At 48.2% G+C, this 13852-nt stretch overlaps 1 pseudogene; it reads left to right on the forward strand.

The window, feature by feature from the left end:
- Positions 1 to 1262: 1262 nt before the first annotated feature.
- LOC139255708 (zinc finger protein 420-like) overlaps positions 1263 to 13852 on the forward strand; it is a 54455-nt pseudogene continuing 41865 nt past the window's right edge.

A 13852-nucleotide genomic window follows, 5' to 3' on the forward strand; every position in this document is an offset into this window, starting at 1 on the left:
AGTATTTCTGTTTGATTTTATCCTATTCTTCAGATTCCTGTCCCGCCCGTCTGGACTTACAGAAAATCACCAGAATTCTCCCCGGGTTACACACTGACTAATCTCACTGGGCCCATCCTCCCCGCGTTACACACTGTCTGATCTCTCCGGGCCCCCGGGTTAGACACTGTCTGATCTCACCGGGATCCCGGGTTACACACTGTCTGATCTCACCGGGCCCCCGGGTTACACACTGTCTGATCTCACCGGGCCCCCGGGTTACACACTGTCTGATCTCACCGGGCCCCCGGGTTACACACTGTCTGATCTCACCGGGCCCCCGGGTTACACACTGTCTGATCTCACCGGGCCCCCGGGTTACACACTGTCTGATCTCACAGGGCCCCCGGGTTACACACTGTCTGATCTCACCGGGCCCCCGGGTTACACACTGTCTGATCTCACCGGGCCCCCGGGTTACACACTGTCTGATCTCACCGGGCCCCCGGGTTACACACTGTCTGATCTCACCGGGCCCCCGGGTTACACACTGTCTGATCTCACAGGGCCCCCGGGTTACACACTGTCTGATCTCACCGGGCCCCCGGGTTACACACTGTCTGATCTCACTGGGCCCCCGGGTTACACACTGTCTGAGCTCACTGGGCCCCCGGGTTACACACTGTCTGAGCTCACTGGGCCCCCGGGTTACACACTGTCTGAGCTCACTGGAAGTTTCAGTCTATCTCCCGCATGTCCCCAAACCCTGAGCTCCGGGGCTGTGTGTTCAGTCCGGTGTTTTCTCTCACAGACTCACCGCACCCTCCCTGCCCGCCGGCCGAGCGCTCTGCCCCGGCCCCAGCCACCCACCATCAGTCCGGTTCCCTGCGGCCCCCGGTTCCCCACATTGTCCAACTGCTGGTTATAGCAAACTGCTTGGCATCCGGGGACTGGGGGTGGAGAGGGCGGCACCAAGCATGGGCAGTGCCGCCACGGAGCGCCTTCGCTGCATAAATTAATGACCCTTAGAGAGTCCGGACCGTCTATTGGCTGAACGCAGCAGATTGTCAGCCACGCCCACCAATAGGAGTCGGCAGCGCCACAGAGCCCCGCCCACTGTGTTGAAGGCGCGCTGGGCAGCTCGGGGGTCACGTGGCTCCTGATTTGAAAACCGTTAAACCGCCTCAACGCACGCCGAGCGGGTGACGTAACAGCCCCGCCCATATCGCCCTCGACGTTCCTGGTCGCGTCGGTGCTGAGGGGCGGTACCACTCGCAGTGCGCCTGCGCCGGACTCCCAGCTCACTGAATCCCTCACTCCTGCACTATTAATAATAACTTTTCTTTATAGAGCGCCTTTAACGTAGTAAAACGTCCCAAGCCGCTTCACAGCAGTGTTACAGGACACAACACATACATTTGACATCGAGCTACAAACGAAGAAATTACGGCAGATGACCAAAAGCTGGGTCAAAGAGGTAGGTTTTAAGGAGGGTCTGAAAGTAGGAAAGAGGCGGAGAGGTTTAGGGAGGGAGTTCCAGAGCTCGGGGCCCAGGCAGCTGAAGGGCCGGACACCGATGGTGGAGCGATTATAATCAGGGATGGTCAAAAGGGTAGAATTTGAGGAGTGCAGACATCTTGTGGGCTGCAACAGATTCCCGAGATCGGGAGGGGCGAGGCCATGGAGTGATTTGTAAAAAGTGATTTGTGATTATTAACAGCAACAACTTTTAACAGTGAGTCTTGTTTATTTGTACATGGGATGTGCTGGTAACGGAAGAATGACCATAATATGATAGAATGTTACATTAAGTTTGAAAGTGATTTCATTAAATCCAAAACTAGGGTCTTAAATTTAAACAAAGCAAACTTTTTAGCTATGAGGGGTGAGTTACCTAAGATAGATTGGGAAACTACATTAAAAAGTATGAAAGTAGATAAGCAATGCCTCGCATTAAAGAATTAATACATAATTTACAGCAAACATACATTCCTTTAAGGCACACAAACCCCACAGGAAAGGTGGTCCAACTGTGACTAACAAGAGAAGTTAAAGATAGTTGTAGATCAAAGGAAGAGGCTTATAATGTTGCCAAAAAGAGCAGTAAGTCTGGGGATTGGGAGCATTTTAGAATTCAGCAAAGGAGGACCAAGAAACTGAAATGGGAAAATAGAATGAGAGTAAACTAACGAGAGACATAAAAACAGATTGTAAAAGCTTCTATAGTATTGTTAAAAAGGAAAAGATTAGCAAAAGTAAATGTGGGTCCCCTACAGGCTGAGACAGGAGAAATTATAATATGGAATAAGGAAATGGCAGAGAAATTAAACAAATACTTTGGGGAGGAAATTGCGGTCGGAGGCTTCTTTCGGGCGAATGCCTCCGACTGGAATTTTTTAATCAAAATTAACTGGTGGACTCGGAGGAACATAGGATTGTGATCGGAGTCCTATTTTCGCAGTGCAATGTACAGGAACATGGTCTTCCAGGTATATATTCATATCCTGGGATAACGTGGACCTGGACCACCAATGAACATCTAGTATTCTCATTGATAATAATGGGAGCTCCGGTTGTACGAGCTCCCATTGCTATCAACAACATCAACAACTTTATTTTTATAGCACTTTTAACATAGTAAAATGTCCCAAGGTGCTTGCAGTGTTACAAGACAAAGCAAATAAATTTGACACCGAGGCACATAAGAACAAATTACAGCAGATGACCAAAAGCTTGGTCAAAGAGGTAGATTTTAAGCAAAGTCTTTAAAGGAGGAAAGAAATGTCCAGAGGCAGAGAGGTTTAGGGAGGGAGTTCCAGAGCTTCGGGCCCAGGCAGCTGAAGGCCCGGACACCGATGGTGGAACAGTTCTGATCAGGAATGCTCAAGAGGGCAGAGTTTGAGGAACACAGATATCACGTGGCGTTGTGAGGCTGAAAGAGATAAGCGATTGGGAGGGGCGAGGCCATGGAGGGATTTGTAAACAAGGATGTGAATTTTGAAATCGAGGCGTTGCTTAACCGGGAGCCAATGTAGGTCAGCGAGCACATGGATGATCAGTGATCGGGACTTGGAGCGAGTTAGGACACGGGCAGTCGAGTTGTGGATTACCTCAAGTTTACGTAGGGTAGAATGTGGGAGGCCATTCAGAAGTGCGTTGGAGTAGTCAAGGTAAGTAGAGGTAACAAAGGCATGGATGAGAGTTTCGGCAGGAGGTGAGCTGAGGCAGGGCAGATGCGGGCAATGTTACGGAGGTGGAAATAGATGGGATTTAGTTATGCCGCGGATGTGGCCATATGCTCATTTCAGGGTCAAATATGATGCCTAGGTTGTGAACTGTCTGGTTTAGCCTCAGGTAGATGCTAGGGAAAGGGATGGAGTCAGTGGCTGGGGAACGCAGTTCGTGGCGTGGACCAAAGACAATGGATTCAGTCTTCCCAATATTTAATTGCAGAACATTTATGCTCATCCAGTACTGGATGTCAGCCAAGCAGTCTGACAATTTAGAGACCATGGAGGGGTCGAGAGAAATGATGAAGAGGTAGAGCTAGGTGTCATCAGCATACATGTGGAACCTGACTCCGTGTTTTCAGTTTTGGTCTCCTAATCTGAGGAAGGACGTTCTTTCTATTGAGGGAGTGCAGCGAAGGTTCACCAGACTGATTCCCGGAATGGCAGAACTGACATATGAGGAGAGACTGGATTGACTCGACCTGTATTCACTGGAGTTTAGAAGGATGAGAGGGGATCTCATAGAAACATATAAAATTCTGACGGGACTGGACAGGTTAGATGCAGGAAGAATGTTCCAATGTTGGGGAAGTCCAGAACCAGGGGTCACAGTCTAAGGATAAGGGGTAAGCCATTTAGGATCGAGATGAGGAGAAACTTCTTCACTCAGAGGATTGTTAACCTGTGGAATTCCCTGCCGCAGAGAGTTGTTGATGCCAGTTCATTGGATATATCAAGAGGGAGTTAGATATGGCCCTTACGGCTAAGGGGATCAAGGGGTATGGAGAGAAAGCAGGAAAGGGGTATGAGGGAATGATCAGCCATGATCTTATTGAATGGAGGTGCAGGCTCGAAGGACTGAATGGCCTACTCCTGCACTTATTTTCTATGTTTCGGATGACATCGCCAAGAGGCAGCATATAGATGAGAGATCGGAGGGGACCAAGGATAGATCTTTGGGGGACACCAGAGGTAATGATGCGGGGGCGGGAAGAGAAGCCATTGCAGGAGATTTTCTGGTTATGATTAGATAGCTAGGAATGGAACTAAGCGAGTGCAGTCCACCCAGCTGGATGATGGTGGAGAGGCGTTGAAGAAGGATGGAGTGGTTAACTGTGTCAAAGATTGCAGACAGGTTGAGGGGGATGAGGAGAGTTAGTTTACCTTCGTCACATTTACAAAGAATGTAATTTGTGACTTTGATGAGAGAAGTTTCAGTACTGTGGCAAGGGCGGAAACCAGATTGAAGGGATTCATACATGGAATTCTGGGAAAGGTGGGCATGAATTTGGGAGGAGGCAACACATTCAAGGACTTTGGAGAGGAAAGGGAGTTGGAGATGGGGTGGAAGCTAACAAACACAGTGGAGTCAAGAGCTATTTTTTTTTTAGGAGAGGGGTGATGACAGCAGATTTGAAGGAGAGGGGGACAGTTCTTTTTAGGCAGTCCCTCGGAGTCGAGGATGACTTGCTTCCACATTAATATGAGTTCTCAGGTGAATGAAGTCGAATGCGGGACCTACAGTCTCTGTCACAGGTGGGGCAGATAGTGGTTGAAGGGACGGGTGGGTGGAGTGCTTGGGTTGCCGCGCGCTCCTTCTGCTGTTGGCATTTGATCTCCGCTTGCTCCCGGCGAAGAGACTCGAGGTGTTTGGCGCCTTTTCAGTTGTTTCTCCTCCACTTTGAGTAGTCTTGGGCCAGGGATTCCCAGTTGTCAATGGGGATGTTGCACTTTTTCAAGGAGGTTTTGAGGAAATTTCTAAGTTAAATTAACTCAGGCGGAGGCTTTCAGAGTCGTGCTTCGAGAGAATTTTATTTTTAAAAAGCGAGATATCTCGGAGAGCCTGCTTGGACCGTAGCAAGGCAGAAAACTCTCCTGTACAAGCAAATTGTCCCTATCTTTATACAGAAATAGAAAAGGAATCTTATTCATTAGTTCCGTGAGTACAAAGGTCGTCTCGGGAGGCACACACTCTATCTGTCCTGGCATAGTTTCTCCCTGTTCACAGTCTGATAAGCAGAATATCAGGAGACTCCCTTTTAATACCGGATAGTCATTTAATTACATTTCTAAGTTTCAAGGCTAAAAAGTGTGGGTGTTGTTCTAGTCCTATTATTTCTTCAAATATAGCAAAAACAGAATTTAACCCTTCCCTTTACCATAAGCCATAGATTCATAGATTCTTTCTTCCACAGAGGGTGTCCTTGCAGTGTTTCCTCTGCCCACCTGGGGCTCACATGCCGTGTTGGAACTCCGAGTAGAGCACTTGTTTTGGAGTCTAGTATCGGGCATGTGGACAATGTGGCCCATTCATTAGAGCTGATTGAGTGTGGTCAATGCCTCAATGCTGGGGATGTTGGCTTGAGCGAGAACACTGACGTTGGTGCACCTTTCCTGCCAATGGATTTGCAGGATCTTACGGAGGCAGCATTGGTCCTTCTCCAGTGCTTTGAGGTGCCTGCTGTACATGGTCCATTCTCTGAAGCATATAGGAAGGCGGCTTTCACTACTGCTCTGTAGACCATGAAGGGGACAGTACCTGAGGAGAGAGAACCGTTAACAATGTCAACTAACATGGGAGCTAGAAAAGGAAGTTGTGTGGTCATCAGTTTAGTGGGAATAGGGTCAAGGGAGCAGGAAGTGGGTCTCACGGACAAGATGAGCGTGGAGAGATCAGAGAGAAACTAGAGAAAGATGCGAGTTTAGAATTAGGGCAAGGGGGCACCTCAGAGGAACATTGCCCCCATGGGCGAGGGGAAGGAAGGGAACTGGAAGAGGCAGATGATCGGATGGTCTCAATCTTTGAGACAAAGAAGTCCATGAGTTTGTTGGAGGTGAGTGTGGTGGAGACAGGGGAGAAGGGTTTAAGGAGACGGTTAGCAGTAGAGAATAGTAGCTGGGGGTTAGCTTTGCATTCCAGAATGATCCTGGAACAGTGAGCAGTTTTTACAGACAAGAGTAGGACCTGAAAATGCTTTATGTGGTCGAGCCAGATCTCGTGATGAATGGCTAAACAACTTGTCTGCCACATCTGTTCAAGTCTGCGCTCTTTGGACTTGGAGCAAAGGTAAGAGCTGTACCGGGGGGAATGGCCAGGGTGAGAGAGAGAGTAATAACAGGGACTAGGGCATCAAAGGTGGTAGTGAGGGTGTGGGTGAGCAGATCGGTGGCTACAGAAATGTCATGGTGAAAGGAGGGCCAAAGGCTGGACAGTTGGAGTTGATAAGTGCAGTTGTAAGAGAGTTTGAAGAAAGTATTTTCCCGGGGAGGATGCAGAAGGAAGTAGATTTGGGTGGGGGACGGGGGATGTGGGTGGAGAGCGATACAAGGAAATGGTCAGAGATGGCCTTATCTGTAATTGACACGGTAGGAATATCGAGGCCACGAGAAATGGCAAGGTCAAGGGGGAGGCTGTGAGTATGGGTTGAGGAGTTCACTTGAATTGAGATGGAGGTTGAAATCACCGAGGATGAGAAGTCACTTGGTGCTGAGGGAGGAGAGCAGTGAGGATATATCCGCGATAATATTTTAATCTTACTTGGGAGGGCGATAGAGAACGAGAAATTTAAATGAGGTGAGAGGGGTGGAATAAGGTGAGATGTTCAAAGGAGGAGAAAATGCCGGAGGAGTAGGGGGACAGACCAAGGTGGGATTTGATGATGAGAGCCACACCACCGAAGGGAGGGGCGGCTTCATTTAAAGATAATGTGTCATCATCCCTCAGCCAAGTTTCAGTCAGGGCCATGATGTCGATGCAATCATCCACGATAAGCTCATGGATGACAAGGGCCTTGTCCGCAAGTGAACGGACATTCTGCAAGGAGATGCAGAGAGAATCGGTGATGGCTGATCCACTGCTAGCATCCACAGGGTCAGGGATTGGAGGGGTGAGTTGGACGGGGAGGAGATTGGCAAGGTTAGCCCCCCCCCCCCTCCCCAAGCTGGGTGGCAAGGTCGGTGAGAGGAGGATGGGACAGTTGGGGTTGCTGCTCGTGAGGAGACAGTGACGAGAGCCACGTTGGGCCCTTCGGCGGATGCCAAGAGAGGCACAGAGGGAAGCTGCAGGCTTGTCTCAAAGGGAGTCGAGCCTGGGACGGTGGCAGGAGAGTAGGGAGGTCGGAGAGTAATGAAGGGTTAGGGGAGGGATTTGGGAGGGCAGATTTTCCTAGAGAGGAGAGATGAAAGGCGACATGACGACAGAAGAGATTGGTCAGGGAGGGATAGAGAGAAAAGAAAAAGCGGGAGAAGGAAGTGGAAATAGAAGGGAATGGCTCGGGTCTGAAGCGGCAGCAAATAGACACAGGAAAAACTCAGTTTACACAGTGAATAGGGAATACTAGAATAGGGATTCTATGATAGTACTCTCAGTATAATCAAGATCAATTATATTGAAACAAAATTGATTCATATATAGATTAATTATAAGTAAACTTAAAATCAGAACTTGAGTAATTGAAAAGTTAAATCAGTCTCTAGCTGTCTCAGTAAATCATTAAATCAATTCTTGGGTAGATCAAAAGGCACAATGAGAAGTAATCATTTCAAAGACCAATGATCCAACTTCTGTCCTGTGATTGTATGAACTGATGCTCTCCACTCTCTGTCCTGTGATTGTATGAACTGGTGCTCTCCACTTTCTGATCTGTGATTTGTATCAACTGATGCTCTCCCCTCTGTCCTGTGATTGTATGAACTGGTGCTCTCCACTCTCTGTCCTGTGATTGTATGAACTGATGCTCTCCACTCTCTGTCCTGTGATTGTATGAACCAGTGCTCTCCACTGTTGCGCAAATGGCAATTTCGCTAGTCATGTGACTAGTAGTGCCTGAGTTAAATATCAAATTACACACTAGACAAATGACAGTATCGTTAATGTTTGTTTAATACTTGAAAAGTACAACACTCTGCTTAACTCAACTCTGCAGACAAAGCATTACAAAAGGTGTTCCTTGCCACTCAAAATACACTGTTATCCAATACATCCCGGGTGATCAATCCGGTCCTGACACTGTTCCTTCAAGGGTCGCTCCCTGGTCTGTGCTTCTGTTGAGTGTTGTTCCCGGATTCTTGCTCTGGACTGTCCGAACTTGTCTATCTTTATACCTTTTTTGTCCCTCAGTTAACCATGTGTGTTGCTACTAATTGCCTGCTTGTTTCTACAAGACACAGAGACATTCTGCTGTTATCTCAACTTGTCTCTTGCTTCCAAGAGTTATTACCAAGTGGAGTCTTCCTTACTATGTGCGAACCTTATCTTGATCAATTAAGTCCTTTCTTACCACCCCCTGCCGTGGCCACAACTGGTCTACATTGTAAGATTTATCTGCTTCGTCTCTCTCTCTCTTTGCTGCTAAAAAAAAAAGTTTTAAAATTGATACTGCGGCTGTGTGTCTGCTGAACTGGTTCCAGTGGTTTTTCAGCGCTGTTGGCCTATAACTAAGCTGTTTCACTCGCTGTCCGGTGACTCGTTCTACTGGTTTCCAGCTTTGCTGCTCGCTGGCTTGTGGTTTTACTTTTTCTCCACCACTTTGATCTACAGTGACCTGCAACTTGCGTCTATTTCGCCATCAGCTTCCTTTCCCACCACCGACTCTCGTTCCTACAGTAACAACCTCCCTCCTCAAACTCTGGACTTCACTCGCCTGCTACACCTGTCTCTGAATTTGGACAGCGGTCTGGCAATGCTCCCTGCCGGCCCCATCCTACTTACACCAGCTTTGTCCCTCCATGGGACCTCGGACTTTGACCCTGGTCTCCCCACTATTGTCTCCAACCTGCTGCCAGGAAATATGTATCCCATTAATTATCACATGTAACAAGGCCGATGTAACCTGAGCTTTTCCCGTGTCCATTCATGTGTGCACTTTGGCTGCTGCTCGGGCAGAGTCATTCAATACTTTTCAACTTTTTCCCCTTTTCCTTTTCTCTCTATCCCTGCCTGACCGCGCTCTCCTATTGTCGCACCTCCTTTCATGTCCTCTCTTTTGGATACTCTGCCCTCCCAAATCCCTACCCAATCCTTCATTACTCTTTGACCTTCCTACTCTCCTGCCGCTGTCCCAGGCTTGACTCCCTCCTAAACAAGCCTGCAGCTTCCCTTGGTGCCCCTCTCAGCATCCTCCAAAGGGCCCATCGAGACACTCATCGCTGCCTCCTCAGGAGCAGCAAGACCAACAGTCCCATCCTACTCTCTTGCCGACCTTCCCACCCAGTGGGCCACTGGGGGCTAATCTTGCCAATCTCCTCCCCGTCCAACTCCCCCTTCACCCCCCGCCCCCAGCGCTGACCCTGTGGACGTAGATAGTGGGGCAGCCATCACCGAACCCTTCCACATCTCCCTCCAGAATGTCCGTTGGCTTGCAAACAAGGCCCTTCCCACCCATGAGCTTATCGTGGATGATTGCATCGAGGCCCTGATGGAAACTTTGTTCAGGGGTAATGAAACCTTAAATGAAGCCTCCATGTGAATTCCTCAACCCATATTCACGGCCAGGTTCACCAGACTGATTCCTGGGATGGGGGGGGATTGTCCTATGCGGAGAGATTGAGTAGACAAGGCATATATTCTCAAGAGTTTAGAAGAATGAGGTGTGATTTCATTGAAACATAAAAAAATTCTTACAGGGCTTGACAGGGTAGATACAGGGGCAGGATCTTTCCTCTTGCTGGGTAGTCTTGAACCCAAAGGGTCATAGTCTCAGAATGAGGGGTCAGCCATTTAGGACAGAGAAGAGGAGAAACTTTTTCACTGGTGAATCTCTGGTATTCTCTACACCGAAGGCTGTGGATGCTTAGTTGTTGAGTACATTCAAGGCAGAGATCGCTAGATTTTTGGATATTAAGCGAATCAATGGATATGGAGATAGTGCAAGAACGTGGAGTTAAGGTAGATCAGCCATGATCTCATTGAATGGCAGAGCAGGCTCGAGGGGCCGAATGGCCTACTCCTGCTCCGAGTTCTTATGTAAACACTCGCAGGGCAGGGACTGAACAGGTTAGATACAGAATAAAACTCCCTCTACACTGTCCCATCAAACACTCCCAGGGCTAGTACAGCATGATTTATATACAGAGTAAAGCTCCCTCTGCACTGTCCCATCAAACATTCCCAGGGACGCTACAGCACGGGTTAGATATGGAGTAAAGCCCCCTCTACACTCTCCCAGGGCAGACACTGCACTGGTTAAATACAGAATAAAGATGCCTCTACTCTGTCTCAAAAAAACCCCAGTGTAGGTACAGCAGGGGTTCGATACAGAGAAAGCTTCCCTCTACACTGTCCCATTGAACACACCCAGGGCAGGAACAGCACAGGTTAAATACAAAATAAAGATCTCCCTACACTGTCCCATCAAACACTCCCAGGGCAGGTACACAGGTATGTTACCAATACCTTCCCGGGATCCTAAGGCTGGGAGAGGTACTGTGGAAGGTATGGGAAGCTCGGACTTGTCCAGGAGAGTAACCGATGGTAAGAGAACTGAAATATTCCAGAGCAATGAGCTGTTAGTCGTGGCTCAGGCGTAGCACACTAGTCTCTGAGTCAGTCGGTTCAAGTCCACCTCCCGAGCCTGGAGCATAAAATTTAGGCCGACATTCCAATACAGTAGAGGGGGAGCGCTGCACTGTCAGAGGTGCCGTCTTTCACATGAGACATTCAACCCCATCTGACCCCTCAAGTGGGCGTAAAATATCTCATGACATTATTTCCAAGTAAGTGGGAATTTTCCCTGGTGTCCTGGCTAACATTTATCGCTCGACCAACATCATTAAAACAGATTATCTGGTCATTATCACATTGCTGTTTGTGGGAGCCTGCTGTGTGCAAATTTGTTGCTGCATCTCCGACACTACAGCAGCAACTGCATTTAAAAGTTACTTCATTGGTTGTAAAGGGCTTTGGGAATTCCTGAGGTGGTGAAAGGCACTTTATAAATACAAGTCTTCCTTTAACAAAGGAGAAAAGGTTCAAAAATGGAACAGTCGGTAACAGGACATCAATTAGTCTCCTCTTGGAGAAATCAAGGAATCGACTCACTGTATGTAGGAAACAAAGCTGATTTATTTAACAGTTGTTTGACAGAGGGTGCAGAAAAGATTGACAAGAATGATTCCAGGGATGAGGGACTTCAGTTACATGGATAGACTGGTGAAGCTGGGGTTGTTCTTCTTAGAACAGAAGGTTGAGAGGGGATTTGATCGAGGTGTTCAAAATTATGAGGGGCTGGACCGAGTAGAGAGAAACTGTTCCGATTGGCGGAAGGGTCGAGAACCAGAGGACACAGCTTCAAGATAATTGACAAAAGAACCAAAGGCGACATGAGAAAAAAATTTGTGCAGCGAGTGGTTAGGATCTGGAAAGCACTGATTGCAAGGGTGGTGGAGCTAGACGCAATCATCGCTTTCAAAAAGGGAATTGGATAAGTCCCTGAAACTGGGCTACGGGGTAAGGGCGGGGGACTAGCTGAAGTGCCCTTGCAGAGAGCCGGCATGGGCCGAAAGGCCTCCTTCTGTGCTGTAACCATTCTATGATTCTGTGATATCCAGAAAATTAAACTCCAGCCCAGTTATAAGGATTAATTACATCAGCAGCAACAAACCCCAATGGTCCGAGTGAACATGGTTCAGTCCTGGATGTGATTAATGGCAAAAATAACAGCAGAATCCAACCCCTGCAGTCACTTGTGAACTCGCTGGTGTCTCAGCAGGTTGGACAACTGAGTGAATCCCTTCCCACTCTCAGAGCAGGTGAATGGCCTCTCCCCGGTGTGTACTCGTTGGTGTTTCATCAGATCATTTCTGCTTTTAAAGCCCTTTTCACAATCAGAACATTTAAATGGCCTCTTATTGGTGTGAACTTGCTGGTGTGAAGTAAGGTGGGATGAACGAGTGAATCTCTTCCCACACACGGAGCAGATCAACGGCCTCTCCCCACTGTGAATTTGCTGGTGTATCAGCAGGTTGGATGAACGAGTGAATCCCTTCCCACACATGGGGCAGGTGAACGACCTCTACCCAGTGTGAATGCGCCGATGAGTTTCCAGCCGGGAGGGGGATCTGAATCGCTTCCCGCAGTCCCCACATTCCCACAGTTTCTCTGTGGTGCGGGTGTCCTTGTGTCTCTCCAGGTTAAACGATCAGTTAAAGCCTCGTCCACACACTGAACATGTGTACGGTTTCTCCCTGCTGTGAATGGTTTTTCAGGCTGTGTAACTGGTTCAAGCTCTTTCCAGAGTCAGTGCACTGGAACACACTCACTCGGGTTTGTGTGTCTCGGTGCTTTTCCAGTCACACTGATGTTTGAAATCTTTTCCCACAGACAGAACAAACAAACATTTCTCCTACTTTGAAAGGCCAATAATATTCAAGTCCTGATGAATGGAGTGACTCTGTCAGATCTTGACATCATGTTTGGTTCGAGTTTCCCATCTGCAAATGCTCATCTAATATCCTGTAAAATGGGTTTACAAAAGTCAGCACTGGAAGTGTAGGATAGAAATTGAGGACAGACAATTCTAATTGCTATGGAACATTCTTTCCTCTCTTGTTCCCCCAAAGCTGTAAATCCCCATCCCACACACTCTCCCTCCTCCCTGTGCTGAAATCCAAACCCATCACACCATCTCCAACATGTATTTCCTCCATCCTCAGTTTTCTCCCTCCCTCTGCTCTAGTTGGGTTCAGTTCTTCACCCGCTGTGTGCAAAGTGAGAATAAAATCAATGAGGCAATGATTTTCTCTCCTGGTCACTGGGACGTTGAAGCCCCACTCACTCGCTGCTCCTGTACCAAGATGGCCGTGGAGGTGCTGTAACCCAAGCCTGTCGGGGAGAAAGCCACGAGCAAGATGGCCGCGCAGGCACCCTGATCCCTCTCTGTCCAAGATGGCGGCCAGTTACCCCGGGCAAACACGAGACTTGCGGACTGTTATTGACTGTGGGCTTTTATTCCATCAGATAGGCAGGTCATGCAGGTGTTCCCTAAGTGCATCTCACTCTCCAACCAATATTCTGTTGAGTACCAGTGAGGGTGATGATTCCTCTGGGGAGTAAAGCCAGAGCCAAATCCACAGCACCACAGGTGGCTCAGCTGTACTGAGGGGGCGGGGGGGGGTAAAGAAGAGTGGGAGAGCAATAGTGGTAGGGGATTCGATAGTTAGGGGAACCAACAGGCATTTCTGCGACCGCATACGTGACTCCAGGATGTTGTGTTGTCTCCCTGGTGCCTGAGTTAAGGATGTCACTGAGCGGCTGCAGAACATTCTGAGGGGTGAACAGCCAGAGGTCATGGTCCATATTGGTACCAACGACATAGGTACAAAGAGGGATGAGGTCCTATAGGCAGATTTTAGGGAGTTAGAAAAGAGATTTTTATAAAAAAAAGGACCTCGGAGGAGAAAAAGGAATAGGCCGAGTAATTACAGGCCTGTCAGCCTAACCTCAGTGGTGGGAAAATTATTGGAAAAAATCCTGAAAGATAGGATAAATCTGCATTTGGAAAGGCAATTATTAATTAGGGACAGTCAGCACGGATTTGTTAAGGGAAGATCGTGTTTGACTAAACTGATTGAATTTTTTTGAGGAGGTAACCAAGAAAGTTGATGAGGGTAGTGCATACGACGTAGTATATATGGACTTTAGCAAG

This window comes from Pristiophorus japonicus, unplaced genomic scaffold, assembly GCF_044704955.1.
Source record: "Pristiophorus japonicus isolate sPriJap1 unplaced genomic scaffold, sPriJap1.hap1 HAP1_SCAFFOLD_622, whole genome shotgun sequence".
NCBI classification, from domain to species: domain Eukaryota; kingdom Metazoa; phylum Chordata; class Chondrichthyes; family Pristiophoridae; genus Pristiophorus; species Pristiophorus japonicus.